Raw genomic sequence first — 23,908 nt, 5'->3', positions numbered from 1 at the left:
GCTGAGCCTGGAGCCTGCTTAGGATTCTCCCTCTCCTCCCTCCCCCCCTCTCCCCTATAGAAAATGAAAAAAAAAATAAAAATAAAAAAGGAAAGTGACTATAATCCTTTCCTTAAGTTTTGAACTCTGGGATCCAAAGATGACGAGTGTCCCAGGATCTGTGCCAGCCACTGGGATTTATCAGTTTGAGAAACAAAGCCAGCAGAGGTCCTCGCTTTTAGGGGCTTATATTCTATCAAAGGCAGTTGCATAATAAACAATAAACATAATAACTGGATGAGTTACAGAGGATTGGGCAACAGGGCTTAGAGAAAAGGCAGAGCAGGGCCAGGAGGGTGGAGTGCAGGTGGGGGCTGTTGCAGGTGTAGCAGGCTGTGAAGAGGACGCCTCGCTCAGTGACGTCTGTGCTTGGTCCTTCCTCATGTTATCAGTGTGTGTTGCTTAAGGAAGTGACCTTGTTGTTGAGGGGCGGCTTCGGTTTCCTTTGGTCTTGCTTTGCTGCTGAATGCTGTGCTTCTGAAAGGATTCTTTCTGACCTTCTCACATAATTTTTGGACCCTTGCTAATCTTTGAAACAAAGGAGTCAGAAGCAGCGTTTGGTTAAAGGCAGGAGGGAAATTTTTGTCTGGGGGTTACTGATGTTTGAAAAGCAGGATACGCAGTTCAGGTTTTGCCATGAGACCTAATAGTTCAGGATTCAAGTTTGTGCTTGTCGGCGCTGGGTAGAGGGTCCACAGGCAGAGGTGGTACCTCGTATTGACAAGGAGTGCATGCTGTCACAAGGATTGGTGCACGAGATCTCAGTTCCCAGTTAAAAACAACACAACGGCTTCTCGGTTCCCCTTTGGCAATTTGAGGGTAGGAGTTAGGACAATGAGAGTATTCTGTCATCTATGATCAGACTTCCTCATTGTTGGGGAGTACTCCAAACCAGAAAGTCAAATGGCTTGGTAGTTTTTATATCCCTCCGACGCTGGAACTTTTAAAAAACTATTAAAAAATGTGTCCAATCCTGCACATTTTAATTTGCACTCCAGTATAGATATTCAATGTTAGTAGTAAAGGTGTCAGATGTGTTTTGCGTTTTCAAGGCTGCAGAGAAATATGTGACACATTTGAATCAGCCATATACTACTAATTTCTGACTTTAAATATGATTGCATGACATCTTCTAAGTATTGGCTGGGAAAGACTTCTCGCGCATACCGTGTCTTTGAGATGGTGTTGCTAAGATCCTTCTCCCTCCCTTCCTCATTATGAGAGGGGTCAAATGGAATGGTCCCCCTGCTGGATGCGGTACTATACTGGTATACTTTCGTAATTTAATAAAGCTTTTTATACATTCTGTCCTTAAGAATGTATAAGGACACTCTTGTTTTCCCTAAGAAGTATCCCTGACCACGTTGCTGTGAGCTTAAATTCTTTCTGTTCCCAAGATCAGTGTGCTCTGGGAGAGCAGTGTGGATAGATGTGGGGTGTCTGACCTGACCATTGGATGTGAGCCAGGTCATTCCCTGTCTTTAGGGAGATTGGGCCTTCTGATAGGTGCCCCCAACCCACGTGCGTTCTGTGGACCTCTAGTGCTGTGAAACAGAGGTGGTCCTTGACTAAACTGTCCCATGGTCCGATTAGCTCAGAAACTGGTATGTTCTCCATTCCTTTCTCGGAAGGATCATAATGCATTCTAGAGGCTCTGTGAAATCTTGTGGTTAAAAGAAAAGCAAGGGGACCATGTTTAACTTCTCCTGAGGAAGCATTTCCATTTGACCACCCCACCTTTTTAGGGGACTACCCATTAACTTCCCCACAACTCCGGCTCTGGAGAACACTGCTTCAAATTATTCCCTGTAGGTAATTCTTGATTTAAATGACATCCAGAGAAAGGAATGTGATGGACTTTGCTTCAAATAATCCATGAGTGTAGCTCGTTTCTTGTTGAAGGAAACTTAACGTGTTCTATTTCTGATGACAGTTTCTGTTAGACTCTTTGCTCGGCTGTAATATACAGAAGAAAGCGTGGCATAAAGCAAGGAGCAAGGAAGGCTAAGTATATAGGACAGAGATGGGCCTAGCTCTCATTAGCATGGCTGAACTCACAGACCATTACGTGCATTGTGGAGTCAAGAAGTTGATACTGTGGGGTTATGGAGGGAGGTGTTGCAAAATCACTTGCTCTTGTACTTGGAGGTTAAATATCCCAGGGATGTTCGTCTACTGATGATATGCAAAAACTCTCTCTTTCTCTCTCCTGTGGATTTAAATAACTCAAACATGAAAATTCAAAATTTCCTTTTCTGGCATTTGCAACATACTCCACCAGATAATGATACCACACTGTTATAATTCAAGTGGAAGAAAAAAAATTCACAAAAGTCCATTATCAAAGGAGGGAAAATTTGTGGGTTTGCTCCCCTGTGAGCAATTTTTGCCTCTCTGATTTATTCTGGAAGCTATTTCTGTCAGCCACGAATTAAAGCATAATGGAGACACAGTTGTTGCTTGTTTTTATAACCTAGATAATTTCACCTGAAAAGAGTCGGTATGTTGGGCATGGCCTATTTACCTTTCAGATTAAAGACAGGATGTGCTGAGCAAAAAGAAAATAACGTCCAGCCGTATTCTTGACTTTTTTCCATTACATTTTGTTGGCTCTAAGTAGTTAGAACTCCTTTTACTATTCATTTCTCTGAGCCAAATGGATTTTCCAATGTTTAAAAAAGTGAGAGGAAATATAAAACTTTTTAGACCAAGCCCTTCTTTTCCTTGGGGCCTGTTGAGTGACCTTTAAGAAAAGCCCACATATGGCCTTGGAGACATTTACAGTTTGGAAAGATTTGCAGTGCGTGCGTGCGCTGGTGCATGTGTGTGTGTGTGCGTGTACCCGTGCACACATGTGCACCCGCACGGGTTGGTAGCTTCCAAATGAAGCAGAGAACCTGCGGGTGTTTGTGCCTGGATTCTAACTGATAACTACATTAGGATTTCAGAAGGAATGACATTTTTCGACTACCACCTCCATTTTCCCTTTCCAGTGCAGCGTGGTGGTTAAGAGTGCAGATTTGGGGGTGTCTGGTGGCTCAGTCAGTTGAGCGTCCGACTTCAGCTCAGGTCGTGATCTCATGGTTTGTGGGTTTGAGCCCTGTGTTGGACTCTGTGCTGACAGCTCAGAGCCTGGAGCCTGCTTTGGATTCAGTGTCTCCAGTTCTCTCTGCCCCTTCCCCCCCCCTCCCCCCTCTCTCTTTCAAGAATAAATAAACATTAAAAATTAAAAAAAAAAAATTTAAACATGAGTGCAGATTTGGAGGTAGGAAGACCAGGCTCAGGTTCAGGCTTTCCCATCAACGTGTGTGACTTTAGGCAAAATCTTCGGCTTCTCTGAACCTTCCTTTCCTCTCCTGTGGGGTGGAGGGAGGTAGGGGATGATCATCTCACAGAGCGGTAGGAGGCATTGAGTGAGAACTCCAGTCAAGTGCTGAGTCTCTTTTAAGTTGGGGCTGTTTTAGTCCTTTCTTTCCTAATAAGTTCTACTGTGTGCTGAGCTGTTCTGTTTTTCAATAATGTTTTAGAGAAAGGAAATCCTGTAAAAACTAGACCAGCTTCCCCTTTAGCCTTTTATAAGAAGATGGTTTTATAGGTGATTTCAACCTTACTACTATTCTGAGACACCCACAGACTGGCAATTAGGGTAGAGAGAGAGATTTCTCTGTTGGATTTGTCCAAAGATTGGCTAATGGCTCGGGGCTTCGATTGAAGAGCGAGAAGTAGGACTTCGAGGAAAACCAGCACAACTTTAAAAGTGAATAGATGAGAGTATCTCCCCAAAGAATATGAAAACACTAATTTGAAAGGATATGTGCACCCCATGTTTATTGCAGCATTATGTATAATAGCCAAGCTATGGAAGCAGTTCAAGTGTCCCTCAATAGATGAATGGATAAACGATGTGGTGTATATACATGAGGAATATTATTCAGCTATAAAATAGAATGAAATCTTGCTATTTGCAACAACATGGATGGATCTAGAGAGTATCATGATAAGCAAAATACGTTGGTCAGAGACAGACAAATACCACATGATTTTACATATATGTAGAATTTAAGAAACAACAAATGAACAAACAAAAAGCAAACCAAAAAAAAAAAAAAAAAGACTCTTGACTACAGAGAACAAACTGGTGGTTACCAGAGGGGAGGTGGGTGGGGGATGGGTGAAATACGTGATGCGGGGATTAAGAGCACACGTATCATGATGAGCCCTGAGTTGTGTATGGAAGTGTTCAATCACTGTATTGTGCACCTGAAGCTAATATGGTACTGTCTGTTAACTATACTGGAATTAAAATTAAAATAGTCAAAATAAATAAAACCTTCAAAAAACCCTGTAACAGTGAACAGATATGCACATTTCTGATGGATGTAAGAGATCAGATGGCCCAGTATCTCAGGCTACCATTTATTTAAAAGCTGATTACCCCCAATAGGAATATAGTAATAGAATAACTTGTTGGCTTGATATGTATAGACTAGTATCATTTTAAGTATTTTCTATTGAGAATTCTCTGGAGCTGCAGGAAATAACAAGGCATCGTACGCCAGCAATGTCACAAACATTTTTTTGTCCCCTCCTCTAGTCGTGGCCTGAGGCACTAAAATTCTCCAGTTCTCTGCCTTCCCGTCTTGTAGTACTATTAAATGCACAGAAGTAAATTCTGCCAACTTAAAGCCCTCTCTGATTCCGTTGGTTTCTGCTACTAAAACATTTCAGTTTACAAGGTTAGTCTTCGGCTTTCCCTTCACTTTACTTTGGGGTAAAGTGAAATGATCTGTGCCAGGTTTTCAGTGACTTCATCTGACATCGTTTATTTGTAAATGACTTCAGTATTCTCACTGCTGAAACTTAAAAGGGTTCCGAGGATAATGACTTTGACTTTGTATTAGTCAAGTCACTGATTTGAAATGCAAATTCGATACTCTATTTTCCTACCGTGGAGGGAGCTGCTGCAGGCCAGATAGCATCGGAGAAACAGGAGCAAATTGTAAGAGCGTGAGAAACCGAGTCAGGATGACTCAAGAAGGAGTTGGCTTTCTGGACCCATGATCTCATCCACGCCTAGTGCTCACCACTCACTTACTCAAGGCAAGTGGTGAGATGTAGCAAGACTGAAGAGCAGCAAAAGGAAACCACGCTCTTTGGGCTGAGCATCTCTGTCGTAGCTCCTTTCTGGATGCCAGGATGGTTTCACATCTGAGACTGGGTCTCAAATCTGGTTGCTTGGGCTCCATTGATTCAACGGACACAAAAATATTTATTGTGCCACGGATCTTTCTGACGGTCAAGATACGGTCGTGAGCAATTGGATCAAGGCCTAGTTGTTTAGATAGCTCAGATTTTAGTGCGGGGCACAGATACTGACAAGCAGGTACTTGTTGGTATGATGATAGATGCTCTGAGTTAAAGCAGGGCAAGGGGATAGCGAGTGGTGCAGGAGAGGGGTTCCTACTATGCATTGGATGGTCGGGGAAATCTCACCAACAAGGTATTATCTAGGCAGAGACATGGAGGGCCTGGGGAATCGGCTGTATACATATTAGGCAGAAGAGAGTTTTGGGCAGAGGGGAGCAGTGTGGCAGTCTGAAACTGGGGTTGTGTTTGGTGTTCAGGTACAGCAAGGAGGTGTGTGTGTGTGTGTGTGTGTGTGTGTGTGTATATGTATGTGTATGTGTCTGTGTGTCTGTGTCCGTCTGTCTGTCTGTCTAGCAGGGGGGACTGTAGGAGATGAAGTCGGAGAGGTAGTGGGGTCTGTCTGGAGGACCCTGCAGACTATCGTAATTATGGCCTCAGTCTCATGTGAGAACAGGAGCCTTCGGAGGATTTTAACCCACAAAGTTAATGTGATTTAATCATGTTTTAAATGGATCACTGTGGGGCGCCTGGGTGGTTCAGTCGGTTAAGTGTCTGACTTTGGCTCAGGTCATAATCTCAGGGTTCATGAGTTTGAGCCCCACATTGGGCTTTGTGCTGACAGCTCAGAGCCTGGAGCCTGCTTCGGATTCTGTGTCTCCCCCTCTCTCTGCCCCTCCCATGCTCATGCTCTGTGTCTCTCTGGCTCTCAATAATAAATAAACGTTAAAAAAAATTTTTTTTAATGAATAAACATTAAAAAAATTAAAAAAAAAAATAGATTGCTATGTTAATAAGGGTTATCCAGAGAAACAAATCCAATAGGAGATAGATGTACATATCTTCAGTATGAGATTGTGTGTGTGTGTGTGTGTAGAGAGAGAGATTTATTATAAGAAATTTGTGCAATTATGGAGGTGAAGTCTCATGATTTGCTCCCTACAAGCTGGAGACTAGCTGCAGGAGACCTGATGGTATAGTTCAAGTCTGAGTCTGAAGGCGTGAGAATGAGGAGAACCCCTGGTGTAAGTTCCTTCCTGAGGGCAGAAGATCAGTGTCTTAGCTCATGTGGTCAGGCAGAGGGAATGAATTCTCCCTTCCTCTGCCTTGTGGTTCTGTTCAGGCCCTCAGCTTATTGGACGAGACCCACTCACATCAGGAGGCAGTCTGCTTTCCTCGGTCTACCGATTCAAAAACCAATCTCCTCTGGAAACACCCTGATAGATGCACCTAGAAGTAATGTTGCCCAAATATTTGGGCACCCCTTGGCCTGGTCAAGTTGACACATAAGATTAACCATCACAGTCACCCTGGCTACTGCATAGAGAATTAACTACAGGAGCAAGGATGAAAGCAGAGAAACTAATTACAAGACAAATATAATAATCCAGACCAGAGGTAATAGGGCCTTGGACCAGCAGGTGGTAGCCACTCATGTCTTTGGGTAGTCTAAGGCTCCATTTTCTTTTATATAACATAGGGATAATAATAAATCACCTAAAGTTATAGAGGAGATTGCAGTAGATAATCTGGGTAAAGCATTTAGACCAGTGCCCATAATGTAGCTAGCGTGTATGTAGCTCTCTACGTAGTCTGATCATCAAAATTTTAGTCTGATCATCAAGATTTTGCTTGAAAACCTCCAGGATAACACTGACTATTCAATTATGGAATTTTAAACCCTAAGCTGTTTTTTCTTCTACATCCATTTGAAGCCTATTTCTTTAAAAAAAATTTTTTTTTTAATGTTTATTCATTCCTGAGAGAGACAGAGACAGAGTGTGAGCTGGGTGGGATAGAGAGAGAGGGAGACACAGAATCCAAAGCAGGCTCCAGGCTCCAAGCTGCCGGCACAGAGCCCGACATGGGGCTTGAACCCATGAACCGTGAGATCGTGGCCTGAGCTGAAGTCGGACGCTTAACTGACTGAGCCACCCTGGCACCCCGAAGCCTATTTCTATATAAATTCTACCTATTAGTGCTGGTTCTGTTGAAATCTAATTTGCATTCTACTCACCAGCTCTGTAATGTTCGAATGAGGCTTATCTTACTGTTTAGGATAAGATTACTCATTAAAAAGTCCCACAGTGCTCCATCCGTTGTGGGAATATTAATAAATAGTACTTCATTCCCCTCCCTCCACCCCTTTTTGTTGACACAGGCTTTGGAACAAGATTCATTTGCACAACATTCTTGCCTTTGATCATAGGTTGAACAAGTACTTCAGGCTTTTCTATATTCTCTTAGGAAAGCATATGGTATCAGGATAGGGGGGGCGGTACTAGGATCTGGAACAAGATTTGATTTCTTTTTCACAAAGAAGGTTATAAAAAGATGGTATGTTGGCAGTCTGTGTTGGTATGTTATGGAGACTCTCTCTCTCTCTCTCTCTTTTTTTTTTCCCAAAGCATACCTTGCCAAAGTTTAATTTTTCAAACCACATATTGGAATGCAATAGGCTGGCCAAACATGCAAATCACCACCAGAGAGAGCAGGCAAAGTGGGAGCACAATGATAGAAGTTACCCTTACATCCACTGAGTCACCCAAGTTTATCTGTTTGTTCTTTTGTTGTTACACCTTTATTCCGATTTCCCCCAAGTCTGTTCCCATCTTGATCTGATGCTATTCTTCCATTTGACACTGGCACGTACTAGCCACGGTGCTGTGGGCATAGACACATGGGTGCCGTGTGCATCTCCCATGATTAGTCTGGCTTGCATGGGGGAGTACGGTGTGCTATGGGAGCATCAGGGAAGCCACTGGAACTAGACCTGGGGAGGTGAGGGAGGGTTTCCTGTATGGCCGAGACCAAGAGAGGACTAAGGGGTTGCTTGATGGCAGGATTGGTGGGGCTGGGATAGGAAGAGTACCATAGGGAGGAGACGCAGCCATGTATGAAGGCACAAAGCCAAGAAAGTGGGGCATACTGAGGCACTGAACTGACAGAAAGCCCTGGAAAGTACTGTGGGAGGCATGGGGGTGCTTGGGCATGAGGTTGGAGAGGCGAGCAGAGACTGGATGGGGAGGGTCTTGTATACCTTGTTACAGAGCATTATGGAGCCACAAAAGGCTTTGTCTGGGAAGTGGGGTAGGGAAGGTGGCTCTGGAACAGAGTGGATAATGGTCTGAAAGGGAGCAAACGGGTAGGGTGAAGGAAAAAGGCTGGTGAGAGCTCAGAGGACACCCCCCTCATCCACACATGCTGCATTGACTATGGTAGACTGCCGTTTTGAGGTCTGGAGTATGAAAGTTATTTTCGTGTCCCAGTTTCTCCTTCCTATGCATTTGGATACTACTGTCAGATTTCTTAAAATGTTGCTGTCAAAATGCCACTCCTGTTATTCCTTCATGTGCTCCTGTTTGAATCATCTTCCTTGGGGCTGTCGCAAGTTCTGTCGCACAACATCCATTCAGACCACCTTCTGCTGTGCCTCTCACATGAGGTATTGCGTACCTTCATGTCTTTTCTTTCCAGAATCTTCGTCCCTTTTTCCTTTAATTCCCAATGCAGTCTCGTTGCCTGGTCAGGGCAGTTACAAGTCAACAAACACTTATTATGATGAGAATACTAAATTGGGGGCGTTTATTGGTGAAAAACTCAAACATGGTTCTTACCCGGGTGGCATTGGCTACCCTAGTGTAAAACGAGCATCTCTTTCCTGAGGGCATTCACTATTAAAATCGAATTGAATAGATTTCATACAAATCTCCGCATTGCCTTACTTTCCAGCCATCTGACCGAGATCCATTTTATCCCTCCATCCAGATTCAAAGTCCACTGAGGACAGAAGCCCAAGAAGAAAGGCATCACCAATGATCAGTGTTGTCATAGTAAAGTAGCATGCACTCACCCACCTTATCTTTTCAAAGAAAATTTTTTTTCATGTTCATTTTTTGAGAAGAGAGAAGGAGTATGAGTGGGGGAGGGGAAGACACAGAATCCGAAGCAGGCTCCAGGCTCCGAGCTGTCAGCACAGAGCCCAATGTGGGGCTCGAACCCATGAGCCATGGGATCATGACCTGAGCTGAAGTCAGACACTCAACCGACTGAGCCACCCAGGTTCCCCTTACCCATCTCATTCAGTGCGAGGCATTTCATCCATAAAATGATGACCCAAATCAGTCATTAAAAAATATCCCTACTTTAAAGATCATGAAGTAGATATACAGTAATCCCTTGTTTACTAGTGTAACAAATTTTGGGGTTTGTGCATTCACATTTTGAAGTCGACTCAACCCTCCCTCCCAAGCAAATCATTTACCCGATTGCCAGTCCCTAAAGTACTCAGGGCAGGGACACTGACCTTGCCGGAAACAGAGAGCTACTCCGTTAATGTGACGACTTCTGCAAAGTTTGCAGTAATTTCAGGGTGGGATGTATAGGGTTTTAGTTCCTCTGTTTATGTCTTTGTAGAAATAGGAAGTCAACAGGCAAATGAAGGCCCCAAGGGACGAGTCAGAAGGAGAGGGCACATGGCTGATTTCTCACTTCTCTTCCACTGTGCATCCAGAAGGGCTTTTGGTCCCAGACTTTGACTTCAACTAAAACGCCAAGGTTTTGGTGACCAATCCCTTGTACGCCGATGGGGTAGAGAATGTAATTAGAAATACAGTGAAACCTCAGTTTCTGTTTTTCTTCCTTCTCACCCCATTTTTCCATACCCTCTCTCTCTCTTTTTTTTTTTTTTTTTAAGTTTATTCTAAGAGAGCGCACGCGTGCGAGCAGGGGAGGGACAGAGAGGGGGACAGAATCCCAAGCAGGCTCTATGCTCTCAGCACAGCACCCCACACGGGGCTGGATCTCACAGTCCCTGAGATCATGACCTGATCCAAAATCAAGAGTTGGACGCTTAACCCACTGAGCCACCCAGGCGCCCCCTATTGTGGACATGCCTCTATGTAACGACATATAGACCCACCTTCATTTTTAAGTGTTATATAGTGTCCTGTGGGATGACTGTGTCAAAATTTATTTAATGAGGCCCTTCCTAATGGCCAGTGTTTGCTGTTATAAATAAAAATGTTTGTACTTGTATAAATGTCAAGCTGTACCTATTAAGGAAAAATTCCTAGGAGTGGAATTACCTAATAAAAAGGCATGTGTATTCTAAACTAATATGTATTGCCACATTGCCTTCCCAAACTGTTGTGTCAACAGCCCCCACCAGATAGGTAGGAAAGCCCCCTTCTTTGACGCTCTGGGTATTTTCAAATTTTTTACCTTCCCTAATCTGAGATGTGCAAAGAACACATCTCACTGTTGAATCAGGGCTTCCTCTTTTAAGGAGGAAGCAAATTGTGGCAAAAGAATCCTATCTCGTGAACCCATCTTTAAAAAATACACGGTATATCTAGTGCCAGTACAGTTTCAGCTGATTTTAAACCATGGTACTCACAGTATTGTTAAGTTAGAAAAATGGGTCCTATCAAGAGGAGTATGTTCTATGTTGGAGACATGAATGAATGAGAAAGCATTATGCTTATAACGTTGGTCCTCACGTTGGTGGGAGATGCATTATACCACAGAAGCGTTTACCTGCACTGATAAGATGTTGCCATGTAGGAAAAAAGAACTTATAAAAATTTAGACAAGTTGAACCCAAAGAGGTTGTAAGCTAACTAGAAAAGTTAGTTAACGTTAAACCTCCATTTTCTGGGTATTTAAGTGTATCAGCAAGGATTGGTTATGCGACGTTTTTCAGATATGCCTGGCACCTCTTGGAATCAGGCTAGACCCAGTCGGTGCCTCATTTCCATGGAGATAAATGGCTCTGTGTTCGCCAAAAACCTCAATGGTTTTGAATCATTTCCCATCCCCAGTAGGGCGATCCTTTTGGTTTGACTCTTGGTAAGTGTTGGTGAGTTATTAGCCACTGGAATGTAGGGTTTTTATTCAGTCTCTTTGATCCTCAGTTTATTCATCTATTAAAAAAAAAATCAAGGAGGGGCACTTGGGTGGGTTAGTCGGTTAAGCATCCGACTTCAGCTCAGGTCACAATCTCACAGTTTGTGGGCTTGAGCCCCGCGTCGGGCTCTGTGCTGACAGCTCAGAGCCTGGAGCCTGCTTCTAATTCCGTGTCTCCCTCTCCCTCTGTCCCTCCCCTGCTTATGCTCTCTCTCTGTCTCTCAATCTCAATAGTTGATTAATAGTAAATCAACATTAATTTAAAAAAAATCGAGGAAAGACAAGGCATTTAAGTACCTGCCATGTAATAGGTATGAGACTATTTTTTTCCCTCATTTACTCTTACTCTCCAATTTACACATTAAGCATCACAGGATTGAGCCCCACATCAGGCCCCTCAATGACAGTGGAGCCTGCTTGGGATTCTCTCTCTCTCTCCCCCTCTCTCTCACTCTCTGCCCCTTTCCCCTGCTCACTGTCACACACTCTTTCTAAAATAAATAAAATGAAGAAAAAATAAAATATATAAATCCAACCCTCTCTATTTACTAGTCATTTGTGTGAATGGGGAAATACTAGTCCTAGAGTTGCTGTGAAGAGTAAATGAGATAATTTTAAGACACCTATCACAGCTACCACTGGAGTTTGACAGATACTGTCATCCCCATCAAATTCGTTTCTGTAGTCGTAGGCCATTGGTTCCCAAAGGGTAGTCCTCAAAGCAGCAGCTGTGAACTTGTTAGAATTGCAAATTCTTGGGGTGCCTGGGTGGCTCAGTCAGTTAAACATCTGACTTCGGCTCAGGTCATGATCTCACAGTTCTTGAGTTTGAGTCCTGCATCAGGCTCTGTGGTCATCACAGGTCATCAGCCTGGAGCCTGCTTCGGATTCTGTGTGTCTGTCTGTCTGTCTGTCTCTCTGTAGCTGACCCCCATCCTCAGCCTACTAAAACAGAAACTCTGGGGGGTGGAGCCCAGTTGTCTGTGTTTCTGTCCATCCTCTAGGGGTTCTGATGCCCTGGCCTGGGGGTCTGTGCAGAGCTCTCTTATGGTGAAGCACAAATGAATTGCTCACCATCATGTACTGTCAAATACATTTGCTCTCTCTGTCTCATTTGTGACCACTGACACATTTCTGAAACAACTGGTCATATGGGTTTGACTTATGATGTTTGCCTAATCTTCTAATTTGCTAGAATATGGTGCTAACTCAGGATATTTGGAAAGTGGCTGTTGAAGGATCGTAACTGGGTTAGATTTTTAACAAGACAGTCAAGGGCAGTCTTGGCTGTGCAAGCCTGTGGATTTACTAAGTGAAAGAAAAGGAAGACTGGTTCCAATTACGGCAATTAATGTGAAGAAAAGTAAGCACCACGTACAAAATCCCCAGATTTCTAGAAACTTGCTTTTCAGGAATGTCAAACATTCACGTTTTTGCAGAATAAAGTCTTGGGGAAAAATTATGAGATGAGGAAATGGTTGCAACCTGGTACCACTTCAGTTATAAGTAGAAAGATATTCTGATTATGTGATGCAGTGGTTGAATTACATCATCTGAATTAATTTTGAATATTACAAGATTGCTCATATTCAACCTAGTCACCGTTAATCCAAGCTTTTCTACTTGTTCAGAGTTCACTTTTTTAATTTTATTTTAGAGAAGGGCGGCGGGGGGGGGGGGGAGAGAGACAGAGACAGAGAGACAGACAGACAGAGAGAGAATCTTCAGGATCCATGCTCAGCACGGAGCCTGATGTGGGGCTCTATCCCACAATCTTGGGATCATGACCTGAGCTGAAATCAAGAGTCGTACATTCAACCGACTGAGCTACCCAGGCACCCCTGGAGTTCACATTTCTTAAATCTAATAAATTCTCTTTTGTAAATGTAGCCAAGGAAGTTGGCTTAAGGTTTATGTCTCTTCTAAACTGATAGTACATTGTTTCTCACTAGTACTCTATGCAGAGAAACGATATCCTCTTAAAAAAAACTAAGCATCACTGTTATCAAACCTCTGGTCATTGATGTGAACTCTTTTGCATGCTGGCTTTGTAGCTTATACCCTGTAGAAAAAAAATGTAGCTCATAATGAGTTAGCTTCCTTATCTCATTTATACAAATGTAAATATTTTTGAAAACTTTCAAAAATTTAGATAATATTTCTGCCATTGATTTTAATTAAGATTGCATTTCATTCTAATTTATTCAAACTCTGGTTTAAATAGTAATACAGATACTGGGGTTTTATATAAACTGTAACACAGATGATTCTAACTTTAAGGAACATTAAAATATGTTCACCAAAATTAAAATTTGGTGAACGGTGTAATTTGTTTTCTTTTTAACGTAAAAATTCGTACAACAGGGGCGCCTGGGTGGCCCAGTTGGTTAAGTGTCTGACTCCTGATTTTGGCACAGGTCACGATCTCACAGTTCATGAGATTGAGCCCCTTGTTGGACTCTGTGCTGACATTGGGGAACCTGCTTGGGATTCTCTGTCTCCCTCTCTGTCTGCTCCTTTGTCCTCTCTCTCTCAAGAATAAATAAACTTAAAAAAAATTGGTACAACAGTTTGTTATGGAACTTTTCAAACGTACAACAAAGGTGTACAGAATTTTAACAATATCCATATTCCCACCATATCTTAGATTCTAACATTAAATTTTTACTCTACTTGCTTTATCCTTCATCTGTCCACCCACCCATCGTATGGATAAATGGATATGGATGCTCGTTTGTTAATTCTCTAGTAAAATGTGAGGACCACATTCTTTACTAGGCTTACTTGGATTGGTTGAATGGTTATATTTTATGCAGATATTGGTTGATGCAGATTGGTTGAATGGTTATATTTTATGCAGATAACTTGCATAGCCCTATATCATGGCTCAAGGTTTTTTTGACCCTTTATTAATTTGGTGTTTGCTTCTTTCTGTATTGCTAAAGGCCTTACGTGTGTTCTGGGAGAGTCAGAAAGGCTGCCTGAGAGTTCAAGTAGGGACTCTTTAGGTACACAGGAGGAAGGGAGGAAGACAGCGATAAATGAGTTCAGTGGAATCTCCCGATGTTTCATCTGGGCTGTGTTTATTCTCACTGCCTTTCTTAGGCCTGTTGGCTGGGACCTCGGGGCCAGCTGAGGGCTGGCAGTTCTGAGGGCTAATGTTTCTTTGGAGGAAATGGAAGGATGTAAACTTGGCCAGGCTTCTTGCTTGCTTTCTCCTGGAACCATTGGTTGCTTTTCTGGGTATACGGGTATAAGGTTTGAGAGCACCTGGCACAGACAGATTTCTTTGGAACTAGTATGAAAACTGGGGCTCCCTCTGTTAAGAAAGGTAACCCTGGGCAGAGAGAAGGGAAAGCCTCTGAGAGGTCAGTCGGAGAGTTATTGGATTACTTGTGCTGAAAACAGATCTTTACGAGGCTAATGGCTGCTCCCTGCTCTGATCAAAAGGTGCTTACAGTCTAGCAGATTGGATTCCCTTCATTGTGCAGCCTGGATCGGTCTGTAGCATTTCCAGTGCATTTCTCTTCAGGGCTATTTCCATCACTGAGTTTCTTAATTTAGGTGTTTCATGGTCACCTGATGTAAAGATAGAAGTGTTTGATCACTCTTGCTTGGTGGGAACTGGAGGTACTTTTTATTGGGGACCAGACTTAATCTCCCATATTGAATGACTGTTCTCAAACTTACAAGGTGGATCTCAGTACCCTTTTCCAAAAACAGGAACAGCACTATTTTGGGTTTAGTATTTAAAGGATCTCAATTAGAGCTTTAACTTTTGCACATGTAACTTCCTTCTTAGGCTTCCTTTACTGTTTCTTCTGGAACTAGCTGAATGCAGGTATTCCCTATGGACATGTTGGTTAGAAAGGATTCTTTTGGTGGGTGATGGGTATTGAGGAGGGCACCTGTTGGGATGAGCACTGGGTGTTGTATGGAAACCAGTTTGACAATAAATTTCATATTTAAATAAATAAATAAAATAAAATAAAAATTAAAAAAATAAGGCAAGAAAAAGATTCTTTCCTTCCTGTGGAGCTCATATTTCTGAATATTACAAAATAACTTAAAGGCAGTGATAATGGACACATCTTCCTTGATTAGACTTGAGAGCATGGATTGAATTGAACTAGAGGTTTTCAGACTTGGTTGCATATTGGAATCACTGAGAGTTTGAAAACACTGATGCCAGTTTAGCAAGACTGCAAGATCAGTACACAAAAATTAGTTGTCTTTCTGTACACTAGCAAAGGATAATGTAATGGCACATTAAGACAATCATTGGCAATAAGTTCAAAAGGAATAAAATACTTAGGAATAAATTTAACAAAAGAGGTACAGAATTCATACTCCGAAGACTACAAAACATCACTGAAAGAAATTCAAGAAGACTAAACAGACAGACACTCAATATTCATGATTAAGAGACTTATTAATACAGGCATACTTGGGAGATATTGCACGTTTGGTTCCAGACCACCACAATACAGCAAATGTTGCAATAAAGCAAGTCAAACAAATTCTTTCATTTCTCAGAGCATATAAAAGTGATGTTTACACTATACTGTAGTCTTTTAAGTGAACAGTAGCATTGTATCTAAAAAAAAGCTATGCACATTGCTTAATTTAAAAATACTTTATTGCTGGAACATCTGATTCTGGATTTCAGCTCAGGTCATGATACCAGGGTCGTGGGATTGAGCCCTGTGGTCGGGCTCCACCCTGAAAGTGTGGAACCTGCTCAAGATTCTCTCTGTCTCTTTCTCTCTCTCTCCCTCTCCCTCTCTCTCTCTCTCCCCTCCCTACCCCTTCTCTCCCCTCCCCCCCCTCCACTTTTCCCCTGCTTGCATTCACACACTCTCTCTGTCTCATAACAAAACAAGCAAAACAGCAACAACAGCAACAAAAATACTTTATGGCAAAAAATGCTAACCATCCTCTGAGCTTTCAGCAAGTCATAATCACCGATCACAGATCCCCATAACAAATATAATACTAATGACAAGGTTTGAAATAGGGCAAGAATTACCCAAATGTGACACAGAGACATCAGGTGGGCAAATGGTGTTGGAAAAATGGCACTGATTGTCTTGCTCAGTACAGGGTTGCCATGAGCCTTCAGTTTGTAAAAAATGTAATATCTGTGAAGCACAATACATGACGTATGCCTGTATTGTTAAAATGGCAGCAGAATGGATCTGGAGGTAGGATTCCTATCAAAATCCCAAAGATCTTCTTTGTGGAAACTGATAAGCTTATCCTAAATTTCACATGGGAAATTAAGAGTCCTAGAATAGCCAAAACAATCTTGTAAAAGAATAAAGTTGGAGAACCCTCTTCCCAGATGTCACACTTAACTGTAGCACTATGATAATCACAACCATGTAACACTGCCTTAAGGATAGACAGGTTGATCAATGGAATAGAATTGACAGTTCCAGAAATAAATTCTCATGTTCATTGTCAATTGATTTCCATCGAAGGTGCCAAGGCAATTCAAAGCAGGAAAGAATAGTTTTTCAATAAATGGTGCTGGGATAACTGGATGTCCATTGGCAAAAGAATCAAGTTGGACTGTTTCTTCACACCTTGGACAAACATTAACTCAGATAGATATGAACAAAAGAAAAAAAATTGGACTTCATCAAAGTTAAAAACCCTTATGATGGACATCCTCAAGAACATGAAAAGATAAGCCACAACTTGGGAGAAAATATTTGCAAACCATATCTGATACGGGACACCTGCAGAGTATACAAAGAATTCTTATAGCTCAATAATAAAAACACAAATCGCCCAATTAAAGGGCAAAGGATCTGAATAGACATTTATCCAAACAAGTCTGGATCAAAGGAGTCTCCCAACTTTGGGTGCCAGTCACAAGCCCTGGTTGTTAACTGCACTTTTGATTGACTAGACGTGAATCCAGGGTTCCCATGACGACCTCCTTGGCTTCAATGGATTTGCCAGAGGAACTCGGAGAAGCATTTTACTTACTAGATTACTGGCTTATGATAAAAGGGCAGAACTCAGGGACACCCAGAAGGAAGACACACACAGGGCAAGGTGTGGGGGAAGAGCATGAAGCTTTCATGGCCCCTGAAGTGCATCACTCTTACCAAATCTCTGTGTGTTCACCAACCAGTAAGCTCTCTGAAACCAGCCTTTTGGGTTTTCATGGAGGCTTCATTACATAGGTGTGACTGATTGAATCAATCACCAATGGCCAATGATGTAACCTCCAATCTCTCTCCCCTTCCTGGAGCTCGATGGGTAGGACTAAAAGCTCCGGGCCTCTACTCATGGGGTTGGTGCCATTAGCAACCAGCCCGCAGGTGACCCAGGGGCATCCCAGAATCACTTCATTAACAAAAAGACACCTTTATCTCTCTCGCTACTCTGGAGATTCCAAGGGTTTTAGCAGCTCTGTGCTGGAAATGGGAAGGATGTATTTGTGTTTCTTATTAGAAATCACAGTATCACAGCTGCCCTTCCCATCAGTGTGCACTAGTTTCCAGTGTTTCTTATCTATCAAAACATACCTGTCTTCTATCCTTTCAAAGCTCTGCCCTCTGCTAGGAAACTACTGCCTTATCTGACTAGCCTGTGTTAAAATCCTCCTGCACTAATTATTTGTGAATGGTGACCGGATCATTCTAGAGACAAGGTTTTCATGAAAGAAATGTAAAGGTTGAAATTTCTTGTAACGTTGACAAAGTGAACTGTCAATTCTGAGTGGAGAGAGTGAGATTTTCGTAGCTGCGTAATTATATACACCTAATTTTTAAGTCCTAATCATAATGAGTGCTACAAAGGAGACCTAGAGTGTCTTCAGTCTTGGAAGGTTGTAAACAGGTGACAGAATGGATCAGATTTAGATTTTTTTAAGTTTGTTTATTTTGAGAGAGAGAGAGACTCTGAAGCAGGCTCCACACCAAGTGTAGCCCCGACTTGGGACTCGATCTCATGAACTGTGAGATCGTGACCTGAGCCGAAATCAAGAGTCGGATGCTTAACCGACTGAGCCACCAGAGCACCCCTCAGATTTAGATTTTATAAAGGTTCCTTTTGCCATCAGTGTGGAGAATTAACGAGAGGCAAAAACAGATATGCGAAAACTAATAGACGAACGAAGGCCGAAGCCCAGGTAAGGGGTAATGGAAAGTGGCCTAGGGGCAGGGCAGAAAAGCTTGAGAGATTTGAACAGTCCTAATCAGTACTTCAGAAAAGGGATGGGTAGGACTTCGCAGTGTGTTAAGTTGTGCAATCATGTGTTCTGTAAGTACCTTCTACGTGTGTTTTCTTTTTGGATCCATCAGAGAATAAGACAGTGTCCCTGTACTTGGAGCTGAATTTCTAGGGAGCCAACAAGATGATACACAGGTAATGGTAAGTGCTGTGAAGAAAAACCAAGCAGGGTGAGAAGGCCTGATGGGAAGGAAAGGTGGGCCTTTTTAGCCAGTGAGGCCTATCTGAGGAGACACCACTGAGCAGAGTTCTGAAGGACGCAAGACCGAGCCATCTGGGGGGAAGGGCATCCCAGGGAGAAGACATCAAGAGCAGGTCGGACATGTAGTGAGCAGATTCCTATTCCCAGAGTAAAGGAATGTGGTAGAAATGAACTCAGAACAGTAGCTGGGAGTTAGAACAGGTAGGACCTTGTGAGCCATGGTAAGGAGTCGGAGAGGCCGTCTACATGAGATGCACACTCATTGGAGGGTTTGGGGCAGGAGAATAAAACATGATTTATGTTTTAGAAAGGCGTAGAAAGAGCACCTTGGCTTCTGTGTGGAGCAGAGGCCAGCAGGAAAGCTATCGCAGAGGTCTTGGAAAGGGGTGACTGTGCCTTGGAGTGGTGAGAGATGTTTAGATGTAGGACACGTTTTGGTTGTAGCATTTGAGAAAGAGAGGAATCCGGGACGTCTTCGTTTTTGTTCTGGCTGAGTAACTGGGTACTTGGTTCCATTTACTGAGATGGGGAAGACCGGGGATGTGGGGCAGCAGGTCAGGTGGAGAAGGGGGATTCAGAAGCTCTGGTAGCTGTGAGGGTGTGGTTAGACAGCCTGACGAGGACATCTCCTAGGCATTTACTGGATGCAGGGGTAAGAGAAAGAGGTGCCATAGAGGATCCGTACGTTGCTGGGGTGCGGCTGGGTGGAATCACGTGCCATTCACAGAGCGAGAGAATGCAGGGCAAGGACAGGATTTGGGGGACAGAACAATCCTTATCATTACACATGACGCTTCAGGGCCTGAGAATGTTTCTGTGTTCTACCACAGTAAGTGGAATGTCGACTATTTCAAAGAAAAAACTGTTTCCTTTTTTTGGGTCATCAGTATTTTCAAAAAGTACTGTTTAAAACATTTCCCTTAGAATTTATTAGCTGTTAGGAATATTGCATATTTAGGCGTCTGTTTAATGCTATTACTTAATGGAATGTAATTAAAAAAAAAAAGTAAATGAGAGTTGATTGCATACACTGCAAAGGAGCAGTGGGCAGGACAGCAAGGGAGAGATGGTCTTCCAGGAGGCAGAGGTGGTGGGGGCTGTGCTTAAGGAGAGAGGTGGGGGGTATGGGAACATCTGGCATTTTCCTTTTTTGGTACCAGTACCCGCTTGCAAGTAGCCCATTGGTCAGCTAGGGCTTCTGGCTGTTTTGAGGGGGTCACTTAAGGAGCCTGTTTGCGTTCAGCTCAGTGGTCACCGTGGGCACTTTTCTCTTACCCAGGTTTCCATTGCTCAAGCCTGTTGCCTAAGGCAGTCTCCGCGTTCCCCCCAGACAGATGGACAATGACAGATCTTTGGCATTTGGATGGAGGTCTCCTCTTCACTAGCTGCTTCGTTCGGGAAGGGGGCGGGGATGTACACACTATCCCTCCCTAAATGTGTCCGTCCACCAAGGGTTCTGTGCAGTTAGAGACCAGAGCATGGTATTAGATTAACGTGCTGATAGGCGAGCTAGGTGAAACTTTGTGGTGCCCGGGTCCGTGGGATACAGCGGGAGGGGACCCTCGTGGTGTGGGCTGGGATCTTTGGTGAATCTTCACTTGTCTGTGGAACTGTGGGATTCACTCAGACGTGTAGGGGTGGACCTTGCCTGTAGATCAAGATGGTGGCCAGATCCACGAGGGGTAAAGGGAACCTTGGAGGCCCGAGTCAGCCATGAGACCATAGCGTGTGTGGATTTGCCCTGGCTGAGCTGCTCTTGCCAGCTGGGAATGGAGCCCTTGCGGGTGGGGGTGGGGGGAGAAAAGGGGTCTTTGACCCTCACAGGCGGGGACAGGCTGACCTGTTTGCTCTCAGACCTTCAGGCCACACCAGGGAGCTGCCTTGGCCAGAGACCTTCAGTTGTCTGAGGAGGACTAGGGGGAGGCCTAGGAAGGGCTGCAGAGAGAGAAAGGAGAGGGAGGGAAGGATCCCTCTGAAGGGCAAGAGGACCAAACCCTCACCCTTTTGGGCCTGGGCATCAGGGTGGTTCCCCCTGGGGCTTCAGATCCTCACCCAGGAGTAACCTTGGCGGGAGGTGGTCAGTTCTGCAAGGAGTGCTACAGTCCAGCCACCAGAGAAAGTCCCCAGAACCGGGGGAGAGCCCTGACCCCGTCCTGGCAGAGGTTCCCCGGGAGGACCCCCAGATGTGGGGTGACCATCCAATGGAGGCCCGAGTCGCGGGTGGTGAAAGAACTCACCTGAGGCAGGACTAGGAGATAGAAGCTTGTAGAATACACCGTGAGGGAGCGGCAGGCAGGATAGCAGAGGAGGGGCTGTCTGCCTAGAAATGTCGTTTTTGTTTTTTAATGTGACTCCATGGTGGTAGTTTTCTTTTTTCTCTTTCTTTCTGCCTTCATTTACGGTCTAGATGCTTCAGCCAGAGGTCTTGAGGAAGAGAGGGAGGGTTTGAGGTTCAATTTTTAGTGAAAGGTAACGAAAGACATCCAACGAACTGAAGGCACTTGAAAATTCAATAAGAAACAATCACCGGGTCTTGTCCCTCTTTGCCTTTGACTAGAAATGCAGGCTCACAGTGATGGGGAGTCAGGTTCTGTCATCGCAACACTTGGCAGCTTATGGTACATACCTCCGTCTCAGACCAGTGTTTCTCAGAATTAAAAGGGCGTGTAGGGTATATACGTATATATTATACCCTGTAGTCAGTGTATACAGCTGTAACTTCTCTCCTAAAATCATGGTTCACGTGGTATTGTGGCCACAAGAGTCCTTGATGGCAGCTTGAGAAGTTACTGGGTTTACATGTCGTGGTTGCCGTACCCAAGAACATGACATTAACAAATAGAATATCTGTTGCAGGGGTGCCTGGGTGCCTCAGTTAAGCGTCTGACTCTTGATCTTGCCTCAGGTCATGTTCTCACAGTTCGTGGGTTCAAGCCCCGCATTAGACTGTGTGCTGACAGTGGGGAGCCTGCTTGGGATTCTCTCCCTCCCTCTCTCTGCCCCGCCCCTGCTCACTTGCTCTCTCTCTCAAAATAAATAAACTTAAAAAATTAAAAAAAATCTGTTGTAAACTCTTGGGAAAGCTTATAGTTCAATTTTACAAGTTTGCAATATACATTGAAATGATTTTTTTTTTTTTTTTTTTTGCCTGTACAGGCTCACATGGTCTATAGTTTGTATTTAACTCTAAGCTTTTTCAGTAGATGCAAATAGTTCTTTTTTAATTTTTTTTAATGTTTAGTTTTGAGAAAGAGCATGAATGGAGGAGGGGCAGAGAGAGGGGGGATACAAAATCCGAAGCAGGCTCCAGGCTCTGAGCTGTCAGCACAGAGCCCAAAACAGGGCTCGAACCCACGAACTGGGAGATCATGACCTGAGCTAAGGTCGGACGCTTAACCAACTGAGCCACCCAGGTGCCCCTGGATGCAAATAGTTCTGAGGAGAGGCTTGAATAGAGGTATATATGATGTTCTGTTACAAATAGCTGTTCTGTTTATGGAGCTTCTGTACCACAGTGACTTAACTGGTTTTCTGAAGGGAGTGGAGAAAGGGTAATCTCAGAAGGCCAAAGGATTAACATTTCCCCAGAAAGCTTCCGCTAGAAAGTCTAAGATCATGTGGAGGTAGAAATAAAACCAAATACCCTGCAATTTAAGAATTTTCAAAGGGTTCCCGTATACAGTATTACAGGTTTGTGTTTGTGTGTACGAGGGTTTTAAGCCCTGTGAGGTAACCATAACAGGTATTGTTGTTGGTTGTTTTTTCAATTAAGAGAAGCAAGTCTGGGGAGCAGTTTAAGTAACTTTCCTCTTGTCACCTGATGGAGTGGAACCATGGCTAGGGCCCAGATATTCTGACAGGCGTTCACGGCACAGTTCACTCTGTTTTCTCAGATACCTCCCCCCTGAGCCTAGAGACCGTACATTTTCAGAGTCTCTCTGCTCAAATGTCAAGGGGCAGCTGTGGGTATCAGGGTGGTCACACTGGAGTCTGTGTGGCACAGGGATGGCAGAGAGGTCCTTAGGAGCAGAGCCGGTGGACAGGCCTTCGCATCGTTGATTCACTCGTCCCTTGGTGTGGCCCTCCTTTCTGTGAGCCAGCTTTGCTGCTCCTCTCGAGTTTGGCCTGTGCCCTGAAATTCTTCCCCGCATTTCCTTGCTCTGGCTCTCCTGTGTTTCCCCTTCTTCTTGGTACAAGAGACCATGTTTAGCGCAGTAACTCCTAGAGCAAATGATCGTTCACCGTTGTCTCCAACAAGAAAGTAAGAGCTAAAATACAGTACCTATATGCAGTCCACTGCCGGAGGAACTCCTTAGAAGGACCCCTGTTCCCAGATGTCTTTATTCTCCAGTTCATACCAAATCGTCTTTTCTTTTCCAATTCATACTGAGCATCTCTCCATGTCTTTAAACACCATTTGAAAACATTTTTCATGATTCCTCAGTATTCCATTGTAGAATTTAGCATAGTTTATAAAGTGGTGATCATTTATAATTGGGTTCAGAATGGGTTCAGTATTACAGCATCAGTATTCTGACCATAGAATTTATTTAATATTAAGCTTTTTAAAATTTTTTTACTTTGTTTTTTTTTTAATGTTTATTTATTTTTGAGAGAGACAGAGCACGAGTAGGGGAGGGGCAGAGAGAGAGGGAGACACAGAATCTGAAGCAGGCTCCAGGCTCTGAGCTGTCAGCACAGAGGCCAACACGGGGCTCGAACTCATGAACCACGAGATCATGACCTGAGCCAAAATCAGACGCTTAACTGACTGAGCTACCCAGGTGCCCCTATTAAGCTTTTTTTTTTTTTTTTTTTTAAATGTTTACTCATTTTGAGAGAGAGAGAGAGAGATAGTGCGCCTGTGAGCGGGGGAAGGGAAGACGGAGGCCCTGGGGCGGTGCGTGGAGAGAGAGACTCCCAAGCAGGCTTCGCACTGTCAGCATGGAGCCCAACATGGGGCTCGAACTCACGAACCCTGAGATCATGACCTCAGCTGAAATCAAGAGTCGGATGCCTAGAAGACTGAGCCACCCAGGTGCCCCAGTAGTTAAGCTTTTATAAAAGGTTGGTACAATAGCAATATTTGTAATGAGGCAGGTTGATACATAAGTGTATAAATTTGAAAAATCTGAACTCAGTTTTAAA

At 43.7% G+C, this 23,908-nt stretch overlaps 1 protein-coding gene across 5 annotated transcripts in view; it reads left to right on the top strand.

Annotated features, from left to right (window-relative positions):
* Positions 1-23,908, top strand: part of RNF144B (ring finger protein 144B) — a 178,263-nt gene that overhangs the window by 115,002 nt on the left and 39,353 nt on the right. The gene's annotated exons all lie outside the window — the stretch shown is intronic.

This window comes from Panthera pardus, unplaced genomic scaffold (genome assembly GCF_024362965.1).
Source record: "Panthera pardus isolate Hobbes unplaced genomic scaffold, ASM2436296v1 HiC_scaffold_17, whole genome shotgun sequence".
Classification (NCBI taxonomy): domain Eukaryota; kingdom Metazoa; phylum Chordata; class Mammalia; order Carnivora; family Felidae; genus Panthera; species Panthera pardus.
Note: the sequence above shows the minus strand (reverse complement) of the source record. Positions and strands in the feature narration are given on the sequence as shown.